Raw genomic sequence first — 7,437 nt, 5'->3', positions numbered from 1 at the left:
AATATTGTAAATGCTATTATACTGTTATCCATATTACGTTGTTTCTTATAGATTTTTTAAAAAAAATGTGAAATTTTTCCACACTATGTGTGTTGTTTCCATAGCTCTTCACTTCCTCCAGAAGCCTCCTTACATTAAAAAGCCTTACAGTTATCCTGCAAGGGACAGAAAGGTCTGATTTGCAGGATTTTTAGAGCATTAAAATAACTATCAGGCAGAAGAATCTCTTCTCGCCTAGGATTTCAGCCATGCGCGCGCTCTCTCTCTCTCTCTCTCTTTTTCTCTCTCTCTTTTCCTCTCTCTCCCTCTCTCTAGCCTGGGGCTTGAATTTGCATGTCTAATTCATTTACTCACCATATTTGAATTGGCCTGAACAGATGTAAATCGGGAAGGATGGGAAAAACTGCAGTCATCAACAATGATTAATCAGCTGTTGCAGGCAGTGTCTTAAGGAGACTGGTAGGAGGAGGCATGGAAACCAAAAGGCCGTGTGTTTAGAAGCCTAATTGTCACATCAAGCATCATTGTCCCCATGCAACAACCACCACCTTATACATCACTTCCTGTTTTATGCAGCTCAAAAACATAGACTGAAGATTTATTTTTAATATGTTGACTTTATTTCTGAGCAAAGCATCGGTCATGTGTGTATTTTTCCATAGTCCCACCTTGGAGCATTTATGTAGACATTGTAAATAAATTTTGTGCAAAAAGGACTGGAAAAATGAACTGTATTATTGCAATTTTTTTTTGTAAAAGTAGCAGTTTGGTATGAGTTGGCATGCATACAAGATTTACTAAGTGGGATAAGCTAATTATACTTTTTGTTGTGGATAAACAAATGCTTGTTGATAGCCTTTTTCTATCAAGAAACCAAGGAGCTAATTATTAATAACAATCATTGCACACTGAGTCTTAGCGTTTCTGACGGAAACAGTTTGGATTGTATAATAACGCCAAGCCCGGTTGTAGTTGTTTGAGTGCAGTAATGAAATCTGAATCTAAAATAAAAACAAGATTATTTTTGTCATGCTGACTCCACTGCTTGAAAAATTTGTTTACTGCCCCCCAAATTTTTAATGATTAATGCAGTGAATATAAAAATTAATTTTAGCACCCTAAGACATATATGTATTTGAAAACGTTAACCACAAAGTAAATTATTTAATAATAGTCACTGATTTCTTTAAGCTGACTTAATGAACTCCTAATATCAGCAAATTTAAGGCCTAAGGGCATTAAACTAACTGTAGACTCAGATTACATCCAAGAGAATTACTCATCTAACATCAGTGAAATTATTCTTGCGTATAATGGCAAACCCAAGTACAGAGTTAACTCTTTACTAAGGATGTTACCTAGGAAGAGCAGTATATGTTTATTAGGAAATTAACTACATGAATTGAAGAGACCAGACTTCAAAATCTAATTTTTATAAATATGCTCTATGTTCTCATTGGATAAAACTGGTTATTAACCAATTTTCCAGAACAGCTGTACAGAATTTCTGCATGGCAGCCAGCTAAATGGTACAAAATAACATGTTTAAACTGGAATAGCTTATAATTTTATTTAAATAAAATTGCTGCTATAAAAAGTGCTTCCCAAAGCTAAGGAAAATATACAAATATTTTAATTAAGGCAAATTCGTTTTTCAAAATCAGCCTTGTAGTAGTGATTGCTTGGGACAGAAAGGATGGGTCGGAGGAGAGCGTCTTAAACTCAAGTCTGACATTCAGGCCCATGTCACCCTATAAACCCGCCCTGAGCAATTCTATTTTCTATTTGAAAAGAGAAACCAGCTGTGGGGTGGGTTTACTAGGTGACGTGTGATTGACTGACTCACCTGCCGAGCAGCAGGGCGCACTCTCACCTTTTGTTTATGGGGCCTTGTTTCTAACCACGTGGATGCCCAGAAAGAAACCGGGGTCAGCCCGGTGCAGCCTCCCGATGTAGAGCCCTCCGCCCCACCCCGCCCCCCCCTACCCCGTATATGGGCGTGTTTAAATTTCCCATTTGGACCCGATGGCAATTCTTCGCCTACATAAATAGTCCATATTCGTGAAGTAATTCTCTTTTGATGGGTGGTTACTAGCAGTTAACAACCATTTATTTACTTTAAAAATTAATAATAAACTTTACAAACTAACCTTCCATTTGCCCCTCCTCCCCAGTACAGGCCTGGGTTAGTTGGTTATGTTCGGCCTTTATTCCTGAGGAAGCTCTTGCTGGTTGGGGGAGAGAAAGAAAAGGGAGGAGGTGGGGGGTGGGGAGAGAAAGAGAAAGAGAGAGAGAGACTAGGAGAAGGAGAAGCCTACACGTGAAGAGGAATTAGGAAATATGGAGACTATGAAGAATCAAGAGCATTAGTGTCCAGTGAATTAGAAAAGATAAAACAAACTGTGTGCTTTGCCTGTGTTCCCCCCTCTGTGTGAGGGTTTTGTGAGAGCCTTGCTCTCCGCAGGTCCTTTTTTTTCCCTGCCTCGACACCCCCACCTCCCCCTGATGCTATTTTAGCTTTTCCTCTTGTAAATTTCAGAGCCAGCTCTGAGCTTATTGAGGACACTTATCCGAAAGAGGGAAATAATAGAGGTGCTGAGAGTGTTTTTGATGTTGCTTAAAAGGCAAAAACAAAACGCCCTCTTCTAAACAAGGGCACACAAGTGTACCTGCTTTTTATTTTTATTTGGGGGGGGGGGCGCTGGCTGAATGAGACTACTTTTTAGTATAATTTAAATATTTTTCCCCAAAATTAAAAATATTTTACCCTATCATATTCAGTCAGCTGTAATTATAACACATTCAAAATGAATAATATGCCTTGACAGTACTTTTATTGTTATTGTTCATTGCATGATGTTCGACGGCTTTAGAAGCACAGGAAAGAGAAGTAAACGCGCTACAAATGGGGAATTACCCTCGTTTAGCATTAAAATTCATTTAGATAAAATTGCCACAAACATTTAAATGGGAAGATTAGTTCCCCCTCACGCCTTATTGCACTCGCTCAATGGTTCCGTTAAGAACATTTTACACGTTGGAAATTCCGTCTTCTCAGACGGCTTGCTGTTTCCTAGTTACCCACATTCAAAGCAACGGCAGCAGCAAAGGCAGCCGCAGCAGCAGCAGCAGGAAAAAAAAAAAAAAGTTTTGGCAACTGGTCTGCAATTCATCGGCTGCTGGCCCCAGCCCCCCTCCGTCCACAGAGTTCTGCCCCCCACCTATCACCTTTCTCCACCCCACCCCCTCTCCTCCCATTATGTAATTTGCAGTCTTGTCCTCGAGGAAACAAGTTGCTTACTTGTATAGTATTTGTATATAATGTTAAAATACAAAGAAATATCAAGAAGCCGTGCCTCTCCTGATCTCGCCTCTCCCCCTTCTGCTCTGAACTGAGGGTTTAGTTTGAAAGTGCTGAGTTTCTCACATCTCCTATTCTCAGCCCACAAGGCACGTTTTTTGGCCTTCTTTTCTGCCAGGACATTTCCAGGAAATTCGCCACTGCTTCTTGCATGTATTAGAAACGTGTGAAAGAATTAGTTTGAAACGTCTATGCAACGTCTAGTTTCTCCTTCTCCTTTTCTTCTCTCTCCCTCCCTCCTTCCTCCCCCCTCTCTCTGCCTCCCTCTTTCCTCTCTCTTACTCCCACCTTCTTCCCCCTCTCTCCCCCTCCCTTCACAGAGCCGCAAGAAAAGAAGAATGTCGGCTTCGACTGCCATCTTTTGGGGATTTGGAAAAACGACTCGGTAGGAAACGGAGGGAGGCGGAGGCGCGGGGGGTGGGGGGGAAACCCCCTTATTATCCTGTGTCGGAACTGGCTCCCTTAATCTGATGCTTAAATATTTGATGTGGAAAAATTACCCATAAAATTAGTTACTAACAATTTCAAATTGAAATCACTTATCGAATTATAAACGCATTAAAGCTGTATGGATGGTATTAGGAGTTCCTCGGGAGGCAGCGGGTGTCTCCTTGCAGTGCGCCGGGCCGGCGAGTTTCGCCCCGGGGAGAGGCACCCCCGCGGAGCCCGGGGAGGGCGGCGCGGAGCTCCGGGCGCCGGGGTCCCGGCCGGGGGGGACCGAGCGGTGGGCCAGGTCCGGGCGGAGGCTCCAGCACCCTCGGCTCGCGGGGGCGGGGAGAAGGGAGGGGAAGGAGCGGCGGTGGGAGGCTCCGACCCCGGGGCAGAAGCGCCTACCAGGAAACTTCGTAGTGAAATCGAAAGATTCTAAAAAGGAAAAACACAAGCCCTACCAGTCTCCTGCCACCCGCGTCTCTCCCGCGGCGCGCAGACTCGGCGCTCCGGGATCCTTGCTGTGCGCAGCGCCCCCCAAGTCTGCGGGCCGGGGGCACCAGGGCAGATGCCTCGGTTTGGGCCCTGCGCCCAGAGAGAAAATCCCGGCAGCTGCGAGGAGTCCGCCCCCACCCCCACCCCCGCACATGGCTGTCCCTGCGTCCCACCGAGCACCGCGTCCTGGCCTGGGCCCAGTGCAAGGCGGACAGGTCTGTGCTCAGAGCCCAGAGCACCTTGGGGGGCGACTCTGGCACCTTCAGTAACCTCCTACCTCTTCCCCACCCCAACACAAAAGTCAAGTCTAAGGGGGATGCTGACTTCGTCTCTGGAGACGAGGCGATCCTGGGTCTGCACAGGTTTGGAGAGGCACCACCGGGGGCACTCCAGACCCCTTCCCTTGGAGCCGCTTGAGGGTGCTTTGTGGTGGACTAGAGGCTTCTTGATGAGCTCTGTTCCCAAGTCCCACGGCGGCTCTGGGGCCGCGACTCCGAGAGCTTGGGGCCCCGGAGGGCACTTGGGCACCGGGCCAGCGCCCGCCAGGCGGACTGCGAGTGCCGGGGTCTGGAGCGCAGCAGGGAGCCGTGGGCAGCGCCCCGACGCCTAAGCAGAGCTCCTCAGGATCTCTTTAAACTTTCCGCTGCCTTTCGAATCCCAGCAGGCCCTCGGCCCTTGTGAAGGCAGGAAAAACATGACTTGCTGCAAAGCCGAGGTAGGCGCTTGGCCGCCGGGTGGAGTGGCGTGGAATTGGGTAATGGGGCGCCCTGCCCGGCCCGGCGTTTCCCCCGGTCTCACTCCCCTCTCCCGTGCCACCCCGCACCCCCTTGACTATTAAGCGGCCCACAGCACTCAGGGCGGCCAGGCGCACAGTTACACGAGGCTGGGAATCCCAGGGCCCGAGAAAGAGCGGTGAGGGAGAAAGAGTGGGGTATCTCCCCTTGGGGGAGACGGCTGACGGCGGGAGGGGGGAATTTCCCTTTTTGGCCCAATCTGCCCGCCAACGCATCTGTAACATTCTCAACCAAGGCGGAGCTGAAAGGAAAAACAAACAACATATTGAGCAATCAGTTCGCTAACATTTGAGCTTTTAAGAGTCTTTGCCCTAAAAATGGATACGCTGGGGGTCCCGGTGGAGAGATAAGGGGCGTTTTAGGGTCTCGGGTCTGGCGACCGCGCGCCGGGAGCGCCCCTCCGCGCGCTGCCTCCTGCCAGCCCGGCGCGCTCAGCCCACCGCGGGGGAACCAGGCGGTGAAGCCCTGGAGAAAAGGGATTTAGTTTTAAGCCAGTCTCTCATCGATCCGGTCGGTAATTCCTACCCCTGCCCACTCGCAGACACACTCACCTCTACCCTAAAGCATTAAGTTCATTACGCGAGCAATGATCTTAATCTCCAGGCGGAAAACGAGTCCCGGGACCTTGCCGATTGGGGAAGCGGTGAATCGAGTCACCTGCTCCCGCGCTCGCCCGGCCGGCTCCTCCCGGGGGCCTCGAGTGGCAGGGCACGCTGCGCAGGGGTCCTTCTCTCCACGCCGGGGCGTGCCCGGCAGGGGTCAGGAACCCTATGTCTGCTTTCTTCGGGTTGGCGACCTTCTCGAAGGGTGGGATTGTGCTCGCTCGCTTTCCTCCTCCCCTCCCTTCTGCTTTTCTTCCAGGGCCCCCCTCACACCTCCGCGCTCTCTTTCTCCTCCCTTTCCCCAAAGTGGCGAGTTCCCCTTCTCGTGCGAGTGTCCCCAGGCTCTCCACACACCCCTTACCCCCCTTCCCCGCAGCCACAGGTCCCGCAATGCAGTCGGGGTAACCCATCGCCTTTTCGCGCCTGCCTACTTCACCCACCACCCTGGACGTAAGTGGGTGGAGATCGCTCAGTAAGGCCCTGTGGAAGCCACTTGCTGAGGGCATCCCGGGGCTTTAAACAACTGGTTCCTCCATGTAGGGGAGATCCCTGCACCCACTGATAATTCCATTTCAAAGAAACCCAGCAAAGCGGCAAACACCCCTTGCAGCCGCCTGCTCCCCCCCTCCACCCCCCTTGGCATCGAACAGCGTCTGGCACCGCGGGGAGATGGAGGCGAGCCACGCGCCCCGTCTTTACTGGCCGACTCAAGAGGCGCCAGCTTGTTCTGGAGACTCAGTTTCCACTGGGCAATCGTGAAAGCGGGGAAAACACATCGCAATGGCTGTGGAAATCCACGTTCCCGAGCTCCCCCCCCCCCCGGCCCCCAATCTTATTTCCAAGACGTTCATTTTCGGGTAGTCCTAAACTGTGAACAGCGAGCTTTGTGTGTTATCTACTGGGGGTGGGGATGGGAGCGGAGGAGACTCCCGCCGCCCGCTCCGGTCTTTAATGTCTGAAATAACGAAATGCCTGTGTGGCAGCTGCTGCTAGAGCCAAAACTAACTCTTTGGAAGACGGAAAAGAGTGAAAGGCAAAGAAAGACTGTTCATTTTTTTTCCTTTGGTGCCGTTTGGGATGTCATCTGTTTCCTTGGCGACTGTGTTCAGCCCCCGGAGCCCCTGGGCTCCTGGATTGTTAGGGGGGAAAAAGCATGCTATTTCTGCACCGTCATTTATCACTGTCACCGCATAATGATTCCCCTTGCAGCCCCTTATTGATGTTTGTAATTGCATTATCTCATAAAGGAGGATGATCAATGAAACCGAGCCGTGCATTCTGGGGTCAGAGGAAGCCAAAGTACTGTTTGTCCCCTTTAATACAACAAGTACTCATTATCTTTAGGTCTGCATTCAAAAAATGATCTGATCTGGGGCTGACCCTGTCGGACGTCCCAACACTTTTTAAAACGGGGTTTGTGTAACCTTTTGCTTAAATGCTAAATCAAGTACCTGTCTTGCATTTCAACGAAACAAGATGCTAAAATTGAATGGGAAAAGGGTTTCTTCTTTTCTTTTTCTTTCTTTTTTCCCCCCTGGGAGGGGTGCGAACGTCTGAAGACGCACGCGATTTTACATTGCAACTGCTTAGTGATACGCAACCCCCATCAACAAGGGACCCAAGTTATCTAATGAATGAAAAAATTGGGGGCTGGGGGAAAAAGGTACCTGGGAGCATTTAACAAGGTCGGTACTAAAAGATCAGAATAAAACCACATCCGATTTAATTAATAAGAGCTATAAACTGAAATAATTCC

At 49.2% G+C, this 7,437-nt stretch overlaps 1 protein-coding gene and 1 long non-coding RNA gene across 3 annotated transcripts in view; one reads left to right on the top strand and one right to left on the bottom strand.

The window, feature by feature from the left end:
• The window catches only part of MEIS1 (Meis homeobox 1), a 132,192-nt gene extending 131,162 nt beyond the window's left edge, over positions 1 to 1,030 (top strand). For both annotated transcript variants that reach the window (XM_005599929.4, XM_003362985.5), the window contains one exon: positions 1 to 1,030. This exon is cut by the window's left edge and continues 496 nt beyond it. The gene's annotated coding sequence lies outside the window, so the exon portion shown is untranslated.
• A 1,787-nt stretch (positions 1,031 to 2,817) lies between these two features.
• On the bottom strand, positions 2,818 to 5,976 carry LOC111768077 (uncharacterized). The gene is made up of 2 exons (XR_002800101.2): positions 5,631 to 5,976; positions 2,818 to 5,320 (listed from the first exon to the last, which is right to left on the bottom strand). It is a non-coding gene; the product is annotated as an uncharacterized lncRNA (long non-coding RNA).
• Between the last annotated feature and the right edge of the window lie 1,461 nt (positions 5,977 to 7,437).

The sequence above is a fragment of the Equus caballus genome, chromosome 15 (genome assembly GCF_041296265.1).
Source record: "Equus caballus isolate H_3958 breed thoroughbred chromosome 15, TB-T2T, whole genome shotgun sequence".
Classification (NCBI taxonomy): Eukaryota; Metazoa; Chordata; class Mammalia; order Perissodactyla; family Equidae; genus Equus; species Equus caballus.
This window is presented reverse-complemented; position numbering and strand designations above follow the sequence as displayed.